Source organism: Thunnus thynnus, chromosome 1, assembly GCF_963924715.1.
Source record: "Thunnus thynnus chromosome 1, fThuThy2.1, whole genome shotgun sequence".
NCBI classification, from domain to species: Eukaryota; Metazoa; Chordata; class Actinopteri; order Scombriformes; family Scombridae; genus Thunnus; species Thunnus thynnus.
In genome coordinates this window covers 17472144-17488011 of record NC_089517.1, presented here as the reverse complement: position 1 = coordinate 17488011, position 15868 = coordinate 17472144, and the positions used below count along the sequence as shown (strand labels likewise).

Sequence of the window (15868 nt, the reverse complement as noted above, 5' to 3'; positions counted from 1 at the left end):
TGTGTGTGTGTGTGTGTGTGTGTGTTTGAGAGAGAGAGACAGAGAAAGGGCATGTGTTAGTGCCTGTATGTGTGGGAGTGCACAGTTACAAGGGCATATTAAGGAACCACAGGGGTCAAAGTTCAAAGGTCATACATGATTAGCCTGAGGCTGATTGGACAAGCTTCTGTGTTTCAGACCTGTTGTGCTGCGTTCATCTTACCTTCTGTTACCTTTTGTGCACCAAAACCTGCAACTTTGTGTCCTGACACCAACACATGTGGGGAAACATCTTTTAATAGCCTGTTTTACTGCTTTGCAGCTATGTTTGCTCAAAAATGTACAGCTTGGGATGATATCCTCTGACAAGGCACATGAGAGGAAGACTGTTTTGGGGTTAAAAGTAGTGTAGGATAATTCGGAGGTCAATGATGTAATCCAGCAGAGGTTTGGTACTTGAATCAAGTCTGAGTCAGGTACTGAAAACAAAGTGATCGGCAGCAGCAAGAACCATCGGCCACAGTGGCGCCAAAACCCAGATAATGTGGTTGAGACCAGCTCTCCATCCGGAGACTCTGGTGTTGAGTCGTTTGCCCGCAAGCAATCAGACAGTGGAAGTCATTCTTTGTAAAGCTGAAAGCTCTAAAATCCCCCCACACTTCTCTGAATTACTTTCTTTCTTTCCAAATTTACAACAAGGCTTTTATTCACAGTATGAGCACAAAGTCAAACAAAAAGGCAGCTTCCACCGATTTAATTTACTTACAATCAATAGGCAATAAGGTTAGAAAATATATATTTTTCAGCACTCTGACACCTGGAGTTGGGTCTGAATTGTCAACGCATAATAGCAGGAAATGCAGCATCTGTGGTTATTGGAAAGACGTGTCTAGCAGCCGATTTGATTAGAAAACTGTGTTGTACATAAGACAAATCCACAGCCTTGCAATTCTATGTTAAGTTTGTGTGTGGTCACTGTGGGATGTCATTAAGGATCTCTGCGTGATGACTGCTATTGTGGGATTTCATCATGGTCGCGGCGAGAGAAGGCAATCACTGCTGAGCTGTCTCTCCTCCTCCTATATACACACACACACACTCTGAAAAATGTATCCCACCTAACAACCTCAGTGCATAACGGTTCAGTCTCCCTCATCCTGATTTTTACACACACTGAACAAAAATATTTCTTGCAGCTTTGATGTTCTGAGTCGTGTGTTTGACAGTATATCACTCACACTAACACACACACTTGCCTGGCCAACAGAGACTAATCCTACAAACGTCTTGCTCGCACCCAACAAGAAGCTTGTAATCATCCCACACCCCTGCTGTAACTCTTTAGCTCAGCAGACAAGGCAGCCAGCCACAGTCACTTCCTGTAGATGTAATTTAGGTGACAAAAGATGACGCAGAGCTCTAACCATGAGCGGTGCAGACTCTGAGGCTTCAGACTTGCACGAGGCCCGGCATACAGTCGCCTTTCTTTGCTCCGTCCAGCACTGATTGCCAGCAGGTTTACCTGCATGCCGTTGGCTGTGAATCACGCCGCACTGCTAGGTTTGGCCAATAAATGAAACGACGTGGCCGAGCCAGCCAAAGGGCCGCTGCAGCTGTCAGCGGCTGACATGCAGAACAAATTACGGTCCACCTCATCTCCATGAATTAAGCTCGGAAGGGTTCCAAGCGTCCAAACACACACATACACGAACGTACAAACTGCCTCTCCTTTCCTCTCTCATTTTCTGTCACAGAGAATTAAAAACACTTGAGACAAAATGTGTGGATATGTAAATACATCAAAAGGAGTTATTGCTTGCATCATTTACAAATTGAAAGTAGATTTTGATGCTATTTGTCTTTGTATATCAGTTTTTATTGTCCCAGAAGACTCCTCTCCTCCTCTCCTCTCCTAAAAAGATCCAGAGAAGGATTTACTGTGTCTTCTGTTTTTGTTTTTTTTTCCCTCCCCCGCTCTCCTGGCTTTGTGGAAGAAGAGGAGTGATGATATATTGTGTACCAGCTTCTCTAAAAGTAACACTCCAACATCCCATATCTACAGACTGTTCCATAACAAAGGCAGCTTAAGATAGTATTCTTAGTGTTTGTTGTGAGGCAGCTTCCTCTGCTGTATTCAAGCACCGAGCGTCAGCAAATTCTGCACTAATCTGCCCTGGCATTCATGTGTTTGTGTGTGTGTGTGTGTGTGTGTGTGTGTGTTTCAATAGAAGGTGACAAAGTGTTTTGCAGTGGGCTGTTGTGGCATAGTGGGAGGCTCTCTGTGTCTTTGTGTGTGTGTGTGTGTGCAAGTAGGACAAAGTTTCATGTTGGAATAAAGTTTTAGTGCAGACATTCGTGGCCCACAAATCACCTGACTTTTTATCCAGTGTTTTCAATTATCCAGTGAAATATCTCAACATCCACAAGATGCATTGGCTCAAAATTCTGCACAGATGTTCATGGTACTCAAATGAAGTTTTATTTTTGGTTTATGATCAAATACCTGCAAAACTAACGAAAGCAGTTTGTTTTTATTGAGTAAAGCGCTGGTGATTTTTTAGCGTGAAGGTTTTGGATTTGAACGTATCTGATCTGTTGCAGGAAAAGCTGTTGCTGCACTAAAGGTTTGTCATAATAAATGTTTGCATATGCTTTTTCTCATTTAGTCTTAATGAGGAATACAGAGCTGTTTTTTTTTTTTTTTTTTTTTTTTTTTTTTAAATAGAGGAAGACAAGTAATCTAAATGTTTGTTTGTTTAGTTGCTTGGTTCTGTTTTCTGCAGCAACACTTTAACAATATGTGGATATGTAAAGCCATCAAAAGGAGTGAATCATCATTAATTAACTGCCTTATTAGGCTAACATAGTATCCTGGCAACAGGTCTTAAGACACACGTGTGCGCACACTCACTCACTCACTCACTCACTCACTCACTCATACTTCAAAGTGCCGTCTGCAGTGCAGGTTTGGAAATCGTCATCGTTTTGATAAAAGGCTTTCTATCTGTTTTAATATGAATAAACTGGATCCTGACGTGGTTTTTGTCTGGCATACTGAGGGACTATCAGAGTGTCTTGCCTTTGGTGTCGCTCATGACTCATAACATCAAAGTGAGCAGAGAGGAGAAGTGTTACATGTAATTGGTAGCCGTTCTCTTCCTCCACGGTGAATATCAGCCCTTCCACTCCAATGTCAAATGAGCATGAAGCTTTTAATTTGCTTTGCTTTTTGGATGATTTTACTACATTTTATTTAGCTTTATTATAATGATTGTTTTAGGACCAAAAATAAACACCATGTAATATAATGTAGTGAATAATTAGCCAACAAATATTTGTTAAAAGGAGTGTTCAATTTAAATGCCATGACAACTAAAATACATGTTGCTAAGCGATCAAATATTAGCGTGGATTAGCATATTATTGAATCAAGACGCACATTGATTTCTATTTAAATTAATTTATGACCATTTGGTGTCACTCATTGAACTTGAGGCTGTTTTCCTCGCAGTAATAAGGAACTTGCTGCTGTGTTCTTGTTAGTTTTGATGCAGCTAATAAAATGCAGACCTGCTGCAGTTTGAAATGTGAACAAATACAACACGTTAGTTGCTAATCTTAAGTAAAAGCTGTCACAATCAGAACAAATACATGATTTTGACAGTACAGCATGTGTGTAAAGAGCTATTGTATTAATAATTCAGCTCAGTTCTGTGTCAAAATCCACACTGAGGTCAGTCAGACCTCCATAGAACATTTATGAGGGTGCAAAGAATCATTAAAGGGTCAGTTCAACCAAAATTCTCACTTACCTTCAGTGGTATTCAGCAAAGGCAGATATTTTTGGTTTTATTTCCAGATATTCATCTCTGAGATTCCTGCTTCAACACTCAATACAGTGGAAGGGGTTGGAACATTGTGGTGCTCACAGCAGTTAAAAATGACATTAATCAACGTAAACAAACGCAACAACTCTGTTTAGGGTCAGATATCTCAAAACCTGGGTCAACAAAACCAAAACTATTTTCACGGCTAGACACAAAAGGTATATTCAACAAATGTGTTTATTTATTCTGTATTTTAAGTGAACTGATCCTAAGCAATCACAGAGGGGGAAAAAAAGAAGAAATCCTCCTCTCATATGACACCAGGTGGAGAAAAAAGCTTGTTATTGTGACCATATTTAAGTCACATTATGTAACCAAGTCATGAGTTTGTCTAGAAGCCACAGGATCTTTATGTTTGATGCTGCAAACAGTGCAACAAAAAGCATCATTGCGGGACTCGACACTGAGCTCCACTCTGCTGTTTGTTGTTTTGATGCAGCCGTTTATTCCCAGCTGTCAGCGGAGGACGTGGCTCTTGAGCCCGTTTACTCATCTCTCGTCAGTTTAGATTAAATGGAGAGCGTGGTCAGCACGCCTGCTCTCAGACCAAACCGCTCACGGCCGGACCGGCCTGCCTTAAATCTCATATTGATCAGCTAATTAGATGGACTCCCATCAATCATCAGACTTGTGTTTAATTTCATTTTTACTTGACTTGTCAGAGGTTTTTAACATCTCTTCAGTGACCTTACTCTTGTGCTTAAAGCAGGCCTATGTGGTGTGATGATGTCATGTAGTTTTAGCGTTCAGCCTGTACCGAGGTGTCACTGAACAGTTGTAATTCACTTTCCTGCTGCACCTTTCCATAATAAGTAAGTATGCACTCAGCCTGCTGCTACTCATTACTCTGAGGACCCTCCAGTGCATCCTGCCCCTGAGCATTTTTCAAAGAGGATTTTTTTTTTTTTGAGGAAGGAAAGAGGAAATCTTAGGCAGTTAGGATGCAGAGCCTCCGTGGTAATCAGTGATAACACACACACACACACACACACACACACACACACACACACACACACACACAGTCATGTTTCCATCACTTCAGAGGACTTTACATCGACTTACATTCATTTCCTCGAGACTTATCCTAACCTTAACCATAACCACCACATGACTAATGACCTTAATATAACCCTGAACTAACCTTTAAAATTAATGATTCACCCTAAAATTCATGATTTACGTTAAGGGGACTTGCTTTTTGTCCCCATAATGGAGGCAAGTCTCCACAACATGGCTGTGTAAACAGACTTACATCCCCACAATGTGAGGAATACCTGGACCACACACACACTCACACACACACACACACACACACACACAGAGGATCACCAGTGTTCCAGAGAGGCTCTAATATTTCAAGTTGTCAACTTCACTTAATTCCCCTCTTAGATGTGCTTTGCTGTTACATCCTGGCGTCTCATCCAGACTTTCTGCCTCATCTCGTTCCTCCGTCCACTTGTACCGTATTAGATATTTTTGGGAACAGGATGATCTGAGCTTTTCCTGTAACGCGCCGTGTTAAACGATTCAAGTCCCTTTTTAAGTTACGTGTCATCCCTTCTTTCTCTCCAATCTTTTTATTCTCCGTCCACCACATATTGTCGGTAAAATACAACAAAAAAAGATAAGTGTTGGGGTTGTATTGCTGTGGAAGATCTGAACACATTTAAGTCCCCCTCCACACAGAAATGTGTTTTGCTTATTGTTTCTTTGCTTGGATGTCTGAATGATGTATGTGCAGAGTTTGACACCAGAAGGCTGTTTTCCTGTTCATCTGGTGAGGGAGGAAAGTTTCTCTGTGCTTGTCTTAAATTTGAGTTTGAGCATGATGACACCACAACTAGCCAATCATGGTCCAGTATGCAACTTACACAAGTGTGATGTACAGTAGATACCTGAAACCTCCAGTGCACTGAGAATTGAATTTTTCAGCCAAGTAGGAGACATCTTGTCTCTAGTTAACTAACTTTTGAAGTGAACAATATTTGCATATTCATAGATTATGTATTTTCCAATAAGGGAGAAGGAGTGGATGTAATATGTGTTTTTAATGTGTTCTTTGAGGAGACTAAATAGAGGGCATATCAAAAATAAGCCCACTTTCTTCTCAACAGTTTAGATTCTAGCCAGTAGTCCCAAGGTCCGACTGTGAGATTGATAATAGCAATGTGTCAAAAAAATGCAGCCCACTTAGGATCCAGGTTGTCAAAAAAAATGATTTTGCCATCTAATAAGCCGGGATATATAATTATTTCATCTTCTCACAACATGCCCACATGTTTTTTAATGGCTATTTTTAATCTGACTGCTACCATCACACTTTGCAGGCATGACAAACCATGACGTGTAGACATATAAAATATGTTACATGTTGAAATGAACGTGTTATGAAAGTGAAGGACTGATGAAAAGCTAGGTATTGAGGGCAGTTTGTGACCTTTTGTTTTTGCCTTTTCCCGCTGAATTCCTGTTGGCGTGGACTTTGATGTTTATGTTCTTTCAGCTACATTGAATACGTCTGAAAATAAAAGAAAATCAAAAGTGTAACTTGTGACCTTTTTTAAAAATAATCTTTAATGCACCAGAATGATCAAACACATATCTGTCTCTGCACGCATGTGTACACACATTGCGTTGCACCTCTTGTGTACACACCCTTTCATATTTTCATGCACTTCCATGCTTGAACACACCCACAAATAGCCTCCATTATGCAGCATTTTGATCTTTGGAGAGTGAAGCTGGCTGTGTGATGAAAGCTGTAGCTTTTCTGTTTTTCTGGACGTCTCTTTGCACCAGAGCGGACCCTTGAAATGCATTTGGGAGGAGAGAGAGAGCAGCAGAGAAAGACAGACGAGGTCATGCGTTTGGGGGAAATTGTTTTATGTTTTGAATGCTTCATATATTTGTATGTGCATACATCACAGACCCCTCTCATAAATCCTCCTTTTCTTTCCTACGCCTGCTCTTGTTTGTAGTGTGCCTCGTGTGTTAGTCTGACCCGCAGCCCGGGATGTGTCTGACAGAATGCTTGATGCTGCACTTCTTTACAAACAGCCTCGACCCGGCTGCCAGCAGGTCTGCCTGCAGACTGTTGAATAGAAAAGGCCAACAGGGTTGAACTGAGCTCACAGGGAAAGAGCCAAACCAGAACAGAGAGATCAGAGCAGCGAATGGAACAGAAGACAACCGGAGGCGAATCTGTCACGAGAATTCATTTTTCTGTTGTCAGTTTATGAAATGAGTGTGTTGCATTGAGGGGGAAAAACACTCACAGGTGCTACATACACATCTATACAACACCTGTGTTTACATTTATTCTGTAACTGTCTTCATGTCAAATCCAGCAGGAAAGAGAGGCTTAATGATCCAGGCTCATCTTTTATTTGAACTGAAAGGAGAGTTTTACCTTCTAGTGAAGTGGCAGACATCCACTTCTGTTTGACTTCTATCCTGTACCTGCTATTGAGCTCTAATTTCTTCCTGGTGTAACAAAGCTGACTGTCGTCCCTCCCTGCTGCTTTCTATAGCTGATCAATGGGAAAGCCTGCTGACTGGAGCCTCCCTTTGTTCTGTGATTATCTGCTGTGTTGTGTTGGTTGGTGCTTTTATGAGTCTGTGCATGTGGGAGGGCAGGTCAGGGGGGTGTAAATGTGTGCTTGTGCGTATTTATTTGTAGCTATAGTAGACATAAAGGTTGGTTGTCTACCTCTTCTCTTTTTTTTTTTATCTGTTTGAATGCAGACCACAGAGGCGAATAGACAGCTGAGCAACAAGGTGGTTGTTTGCGTTTCTTGTGTCATGCTGCTCTTATCAAGAGAGCCACAGGCTGCAGATACACCTCTGTAACAGAAAACACAAAAAGACGAGAGAACCATGTCACAACATTTTTTTTGCTCTGAAATGTTTTTCTTCCCCAACTTCCTCTGAAAAGTAGTCGACCACTGTGCTGAAAGCTGGTTAAAAGGTTAGAATGTCTTTATTATAACTACACGGCAGTACGAGACTGAAGGTGCAACTTCATTAAAGGTGTTAGATAAGAACAGGATATAAATATAGAACCGTAGCTCTATAACATAACCTTACTTAACAGAATGTGCAGTTGGGTCAGTTTGTCTAGACGGGAATAGTACATTTTTAAGGGTTTAATATTGCTATTTATTAGTATGTCTGTTTTACCAGATTTCAATGAACAACATTTTCCACAAACCCAAGAACATCGCAGGTTAAACACCACCAGACATACAGTAGAGTGGCTGTAGTTCAGACAGCAACAGGGAGGAAAGAAAATATGTCTTTTAGACGGCAGAGATCACAGCTGAAAAGTGAGAAAGGTCACATTAGAAGAGAGAATTGGTGGATTAAATGTCAAGAAACAGTCACAATGACATATAAAATGCTACAGTAAAACATCATGGGGACTGGAGTTTTCTGAATGCTAACAAATTAGTCCTTTTAACTTTGTCAGTTGAAGTGCTTGTCTGCTTGTCGGCATCCGAAAATGTCTTTTTCGATGGTGGAATTGGATGACGTTTGTAACTTTCTTAAAGAGACAATGACACTATCATTCTCACGTCATGTATGCATGATTGGCCAGATATGCAGGGGTGTGAAAGTATGCAGGACTTGAACGTCTCTCTCTCAAGTTTCTTTCATTCCTCACTTGATCACTTTTTGTGCGCACAACAGAGCGCAACACCATGAATGCCTTCGTGGAGTCGGAAAGCATGCGCCATTTGTTTGTTTTAACATGTCTCCCTCCTCTTTATCATGGCAGGCTTTTTTGTTAACAGGTATTAACACTTTTGCCTTTTTAGATGTGGTTCGTTTGAAGCATACTGAGGCCTCAAACACTGGTAACAGAGATCACATTGAGTTATAGAAGCTTGAGGAACAGCGGCTAGCTCATAAGTCCTGACAAGGTGACGTCAGGACTCTTGCTACCATCTGAAATACAGCGAGAATACATCAATAAAATAAGAATAAACCAACATCCTGGTGGAACTGGGGAACAAGGTGGATCTGTTTTGATAAATGAGCCTCGAGGATAAATTCTCCAGGTCGCTGGTCAGGCCTTTAACAGCAGGTAATGGTGTACAAAAGGTCACCAGATCAGAGGGAGCATTGGACATTCAGTACAGAACACACACACACACACACACACACAAAATCATTCAACGTCTAGCAGTGATCAGATTTGTCACATATAATGTAGTCGCGATTGTCTCTCGGTGGAGTCTGGAGGCATAATCTTAAAGTCATTTTTCACTGGTAATAGCCTGAATGATGCATTTCCTTGTGGTTTCCTGTTGTTGCTGTTGTTTCATCAATACAGATGGCAACAGGGAGACGGGCTGAACAGTTAATGTATGAACATATTGGACATTTTCCAAGGACTTTGTGTGTATATGTGTGTCTGCCCATGTGTGTGAGAAAGGATTGATTGACCTGCCTTTTAAATGAGCTTTGGTGAGAGTTTAATAAGACCAAAGCCTCCAGAAAAGACAGGAGTGGGGATCTTATTTTCTCTGTACAGCTGAGGTTCCTTTGTAGAAACATTGTTCTATTTCTTAACATGACCTCTGCTTCTGTCTCTCATTTTTGTTGCAGTTTTGTTGTGTAATTATTATATAATTTAAATTGATTATACTGCTGTCTTGCTTATTAAGATAAATGTATCTTTGTGGTGTTGTAGAGACATTTGGCATCGTTCAGTATCTGTGGTCTTTGCAGTGGTGCATTGGAATGACATTGCACATTTTGGAAATAGAAAATCGATTTTTCGTCACTGTTTCTTGCTAAAGGGAATAGTACTAAACGCTCATTTATATCAAACTGTCCTGGGGCTGGATTGTATTGTAGGAGATTCTGTTTTTCTTCTGTAAATCACAGGTTTCCTTTTTTTTGCTGTTTGGGTTTTTAAAAATGTGCCTTATGAGAAAGAGAGGAAAGGATTTATGCTGATAAGAGAGAACAAGACTAGAAGGTAAGAAGGACGTTGCTGCTGATTTTGATCCTGCGCTGCAGGGGATGATGGGGAATCTGTGGGTGTTAGCTCAGCGTGAAGGAGGCCAGCCTCTCCTCGGGCCATCAGTCCCTCCCTCAGGTTGATATCACAGCTCCCTCCTCCTCTCCAGCTCAGAGTATTTCTTTTCGCATAGCTTCATCTCGGTTAGTATGCTTCATCCCCCACCCACCATTTCATAATATAGACTCTTTTTGATCCAACTCACTGTGTCTGTCCCTGGAGGTTACGTCTCAGTAGAACACATGTTTCAACTGTGGCTCCAGGAGTGCAAACTCCTCCGGGATTGCACTGTGACATTTCTGTCATAGAAACGAGGACATGCTTTTTGATTTGTCCAAACAAGTTGAAGAACCCATTTCAGCCTAAAACATTTTTTAAGAGGTCTTGTAAGCAAGTAATGTCATCTCTCTTAAAATGTACATCTACTAGCAAGTGCTTTTCTGATTTTTCTATTTTATCATTTACTCAGTATGTACTTTGTCACCTTTCATCTTTATATTTCATTTTGTTGAGAGAAAAAGTCATAAAAACCACATCATCAAATCATTTCAACTCTATTAACTCAAAAGCTGCTTATTCAGCACAGGTCTCCATCACTACCACAGCACTGCAGTGCTACAGTAAACCTAAAAATATGCTGTCTACATGCATTTTTTTGCACTGATCAATATTCCCCAACTGTGCTTAGAAAGAGCGGATCAGAGGCAGGAAGGCCTCCACATGAAAAACTCTGTGTGTGTGCATGTGCATCTGTGTTAATGCATGGTTTTGCACCAAAGCATGTATGGTGCTGTGATCTTGACAGAGTTGAAAGACAGAAAGAGAGTGTGTATTTCATTATAAGCACATAATATCACAGAGTGATATTCTGCTGTGTTAAGTTTGGATATAAAACTGTTCAATTTTCTATTGATAAAAAATATAGTTTTAGAAGCAATGCTGTGAAATTATTTGCCATAAAGAGATTTAATGTTTTCAATTTTCTTCTTGAGTACAGCTTTGTCATTATATAGTTCTCATATTGAACACTGTGGACATGAAATTGGTTTTCTTGCATACAGGATTTTAAGACACAGTATTAGAGGTTGTTGCAGGTTGTCACAGAACACACATCTGATAGAAAACCGACCGCAGAACGAATGTAAGAACTGTTTTGATTTTGTGATTGCCTGAGAGGGAAATAGCGAGGTATTTCAGTAGGCATCATGCAAATGTCTGGCAATAAAATAAGCATTTTCAACACAGAGGTTGAAACATTTACAGTCACTGAAGGTAGCAATCATATAACTGAGCATTTTTTAGCCCTGAAGAAAATAAGAAAAGTCTTTTGAAATGAGTCAGCGACAATCACACGAGAATGAAGACAGATGGGGGGGCTAATGTGGGGAAATCACTTGTTGAATTATGGCACTGTTTGAACCACCAACTCCTTACAAAGCTTTTATGATGCCCTGCCATGTTTGCTGCATTACAACCTTCACTGATCTGTGTTGTAGTAAAAAAAAAAAAAAAAGAAAGAAAAAGGCTTTTGATGCAGGATGGAAATGGAAGCATCTTACGATACGATGGCAAGCGATCTGTAAAATAGAAGCAGTATTGTTGTTCAGTGTTGACTTTGATTAGGACCTCGTCAAGGTTGGTCACTATGGCAACCAGAGACAGTACTATGGCTCGTCCGCATCATTTGAGGGAGGTGAGGGAAAGGGGAGTTGGTGAGGTGTGTCTTTTCTGTCTCCTGCTTTAAGGGGAAGAGGAAACAAGTGTAAGAAGGAGAAATAGCTTGTAGTACATGAAGATCAGAACATCGAGACTGGCTTGTCGCGGGTGAAATGACAGATGGGCTCTGAGAGAGAGAGAGAGAGAGTGAGTGAGAAAGAGCGAACAAGAGATGTGAAAGCAAAGGAACAACAAAGAGTTCAGAGAGGAGTGACTTCTATTAGTGGAACGAGGACGGAGAGCGAAATGTTTTGGTTAAAGTCAATTACTGCTCCGGTTCTGTGGAGTAATGAGTCTAGCCGTGTCTCGTGCCTCTACGTCCCTCTCATTAGCTGGCACTGGAGGACAGAAACAGTGTTCTGACAACTCTAGTTTCTGTGTGTGTTTGTGGTCATGGAGCAATAGCTCAGCAACAATATGATCAGCCCATCTCCTGTACTTTCTGCAGAACCTGGACAGCAGTAAGACCGAACAGGATAGTAAGTGTGAGGCCAGGCTGTGTACCATTACTCACTTTGCTGCTCAGTCTTCTGTTTCTTCCGGTCCATGTTCCTCCTATACTGTCTAGCTGTCTCCCCATTAGGGAGGGATTTGTCAACAATCCTCAGCAACACGATGCTGCTGATCAAACCGAGTGACATTTTGTTAGAAGTGAGGCATTGTATCAAAAATGTCCTTCTAGGAATTATAGATGATTCTGCAGTACTTCAATTAACATCCAGGATCAATGGTGACTACTAGTGCAGGAAATAGTGTGTGTTAGTGTTAATGTAGCGATGAAGATTAAGAGAAATTATTTAGATGTTGATGCATGAGACCAGGGTTCACGTTCTGTCTCAGACCAACAATTTGTGTTTATATAATATATATAATATGAATACAAACAAAACATTTAATGGCGTCACATTGCACTCTAGAATATTGTGATTTGCATTTTTCACTGTTTTCATACATCAATATCATCATCATCATCATATTAAATGACTTGTTTGTCCAGTCAACAGTTCAAAACCCCCAAATATTAAATCTACTATAATATAAGACCAAAAATAGCTGAAAATCCCTGGTCTGACCTTAAAGGATAAGTTCACAATTTTTCAAATCGGTCTTAAAACAATAGTCAGGTGCCCAAATGTACACTGAAACAGGTTTGGGTCATTCCTACTGTTCATATTTACCATTAGAAGATCCCCTCCAAATACACTTACAATGTAAGTGAGGCGGGACAAAATCCAAAATTGTGAACCTATCCTTTAACTCATGGGTTCTCAAACTAGGGGGTGGGCCCCCTGTAGGGTCATTGCAGGGGGAGTAAATTAGAGAAGACAGCAACATGATGTGTTAATTACTAGATAAACAAGAACAAGAAGGGAAATTAGGTGATGCTCATTAAGCAAATGTCAAAATATGATCAAGTCTGTCTTGCTCTTGGGTTCATCATCTCTCTGGCTGCGTGAGCAGAGTTTTAACTTTTATTTTTTTATTTGGAGAACAGGAGCTGATGAGTAACATACATGAAAGTTCATGATCTATATATTGTTTCAATAAAATTCCAATTTTGTTTCAAATTTTGTTTAATGGTCAATAAAAATTACTTGGGGAAGGTTTTGTGGGGCGAAAGTCATAACAAGTGCACATATGCAACACACGTAAATTGATTATGTGATGTAAATACTGTTGTTATTGAGAATGTCACTATTTATTATGAGTTTTATTTAATTAATGTATTTCTGGTAGTGATATGTTATGACTATTTTAAGTAGAAAAGCCTAACCAGGGACAGGGGTCATAAATTACTCTTGGCTAGAAATCCTATATTCAATACATCTTTTTCATGTTATTTTAACCTGTTATAATGTTTTTTTGCATCGTCCCTGACAAATAAACTAATAAATAAATAAATAAATAAGTTTGAAAACTTGTATATAATTTAGGACTAATTAATCAAATTTAGAAAAGCATTTCTACTGAAAGTTCAGAAACATTGTCGTTGGAGGCAATCCAGGGATTTGCAGAGTCGTCCAACATCAACATTCTGCTTGGCGAGTGGGTTGATCAGAACACATGAAAGGAGACCTTAGAGCATGTTTGAGTCTGTATGTGTGTCTCTGTCAAAAGAGGGATGATGCAGCCTGTGACTTTGAACAGCTAAAGTCATAAAACAACAGAGAACCTGTGGGCTTCAAACATGGAGGGGCAGCAGTCCTTTGAAAAATGAGGATCTGATCAAAATGTCACACTGTCAGAAAAGGCAAAGCAGAGCTGAACCTTTTGAGTATAAAACATGTTGCTGGGGCATCATCCCATACAGTTACAGTAGAGTTCCCTGCTACTCAGGACTGCAATTATGTACTCCAAGTGGACTTAAAAAAATGATATAATCATTGGACAACAATGAGAAATCAGTGTGTTGCCTTTTTCCTTTTGCATTATCTCTTTGTCTCCCGGTGTGGAGTGGTCTGTTCCCTCTGCACTGCAGTCCTCGATGCTGCAAACTCCCACTCTTGTCTTGGGGAGTGTGTACACAGAATGAGACAGTGTAGACAGACCAGCCAGAACAAGTCACTAGTGCTGCAACAGGGACTTGGTACCTCACCAGTGAACAGTAATAATTGTGTTTGATGAAGCTGGAAGCACCACTGCAGGGACTAAACCCTGTTCTCTGCAGCGGTGCACCACCCAGGTCATTCAATCAATGAGCTTCCTTAAAGAGGACGTATCATGCACATCTCCAGGTCTATATATATATTCTGGGGCTCTACTGGAATATCTTTGCATGATTTACAGCTTTTAAAAAAATCCTTATTTATCTACTGACCCCTCATGCAGCCCCTCAGTTCAGCCTCTGCCTGAAACAGGCTTTTTTAGCTCCTGTCTCTTTCAGGCCCCCCTCCCGATGAGCCCACTCTGCTCTGATTGGCCAGCTTCCAGGAGCTGCACCTTAGCAGACTTCCACTGACTCCAAAGGCTACGTAACCAAATGGTAGTAATTAGATTTTCCCATTCTTTACTTCAAAATATAAACTTCTCCAATACAGTACATCTATACATCTGTACATTCGAATCTGATCAAAAATATGGGAGTGGACAACATGTTGAAACAACCTTATCAACAGAGGCTACAGAACAGGCAACCGTTTGTGGGCACAAACAGTCTGATTTCATCACAAGGAGGAAGTAGAAGTAACATTGCAAACAAAGTGTTCAGAGGAGTTTAGGCGGCATTTTTGCATATGTTCACCTCAAGTTTTGGAACTTTGACCATGTTTAACATAGACCTTGAGATTCTAACAGTATATAAATGACAGAAAATCACAAAAAGCATATGTCTCCTTTTAACTGACATTATGAAAAGTGATGGATGAAAAAGTGTATATACTCATTGTGTGCCGGTTAAGGTACATTTCACATCATTTAGAACATAGTTGGATAAGAGGTTGGACTTTTCTCACCTTCCCTCGTCTAAATAATACCTGTTAAAAAGAGTATGGCGCAGGATTAAAAGATTGCATAATACGCAATCTCATATTATGAGATATACACTGCTTATGTCACAGAACATAGAGGGGACAAGCTACATCAGTGTTTTATAGGATTAGTCCGAGCAGCCCTGCAGTTGGACAAATGGAACAATAAAACTTCTGTCAAGAGTAATTGTACATCCCTCCTCTGGAGCAACACCCAGAGCTCTGTTCAGTCCCTGCAGAATAAAAACTGTAGATCTTAGCTTGTTGTCATTGCTTTGTGTGTTTATACATGCTGTGTCTCACAGCTTATTGTGATGACAGTTGGTTACTGATTTGCTGTGTTTGCAAATGTTTGGGTGACAATAACCTCCATTCCTGCATTTTGCATCTGTGGTACCATCTTTCCAGAAAGTTTTGAAAACACAACAAAGAATAAAAAAGATGGCAAGTGACACTGACGGATGGGCTGAGCTGACCCAGCAGAATCGACAAGACTCAAACTGTTCACTTATACGATTTTTTTTTCTTTTTTTTTTTTCTTTGCTTAACTGCAGTCTGGGAGAGACAAGGGAGACAAATCTCACCTCTGGAAATAACACATTTGAGCACATCCTCACACTTCCTGTGCTGATTTTGAAATTTGCAGATGAAATAAGGAAGAAAAAAGTGAAACAACATTTCACCGCTGGCAACATCCTGTTGATGTTGGATGCTGGCTCTGCTCCTTTTGATGCATGTTGTGGCAGAATCCGTCGCTCTTAAAACTCGAACTGATTTTATAAGCAGAGAGG

The 15868-nt window shown here is 40.4% G+C and overlaps 1 protein-coding gene across 4 annotated transcripts in view; it reads left to right on the top strand.

Annotated features, from left to right (window-relative positions):
• The window catches only part of fam189a1 (family with sequence similarity 189 member A1), a 93501-nt gene that overhangs the window by 2286 nt on the left and 75347 nt on the right, over window positions 1-15868 (top strand). The window lies entirely within an intron of this gene.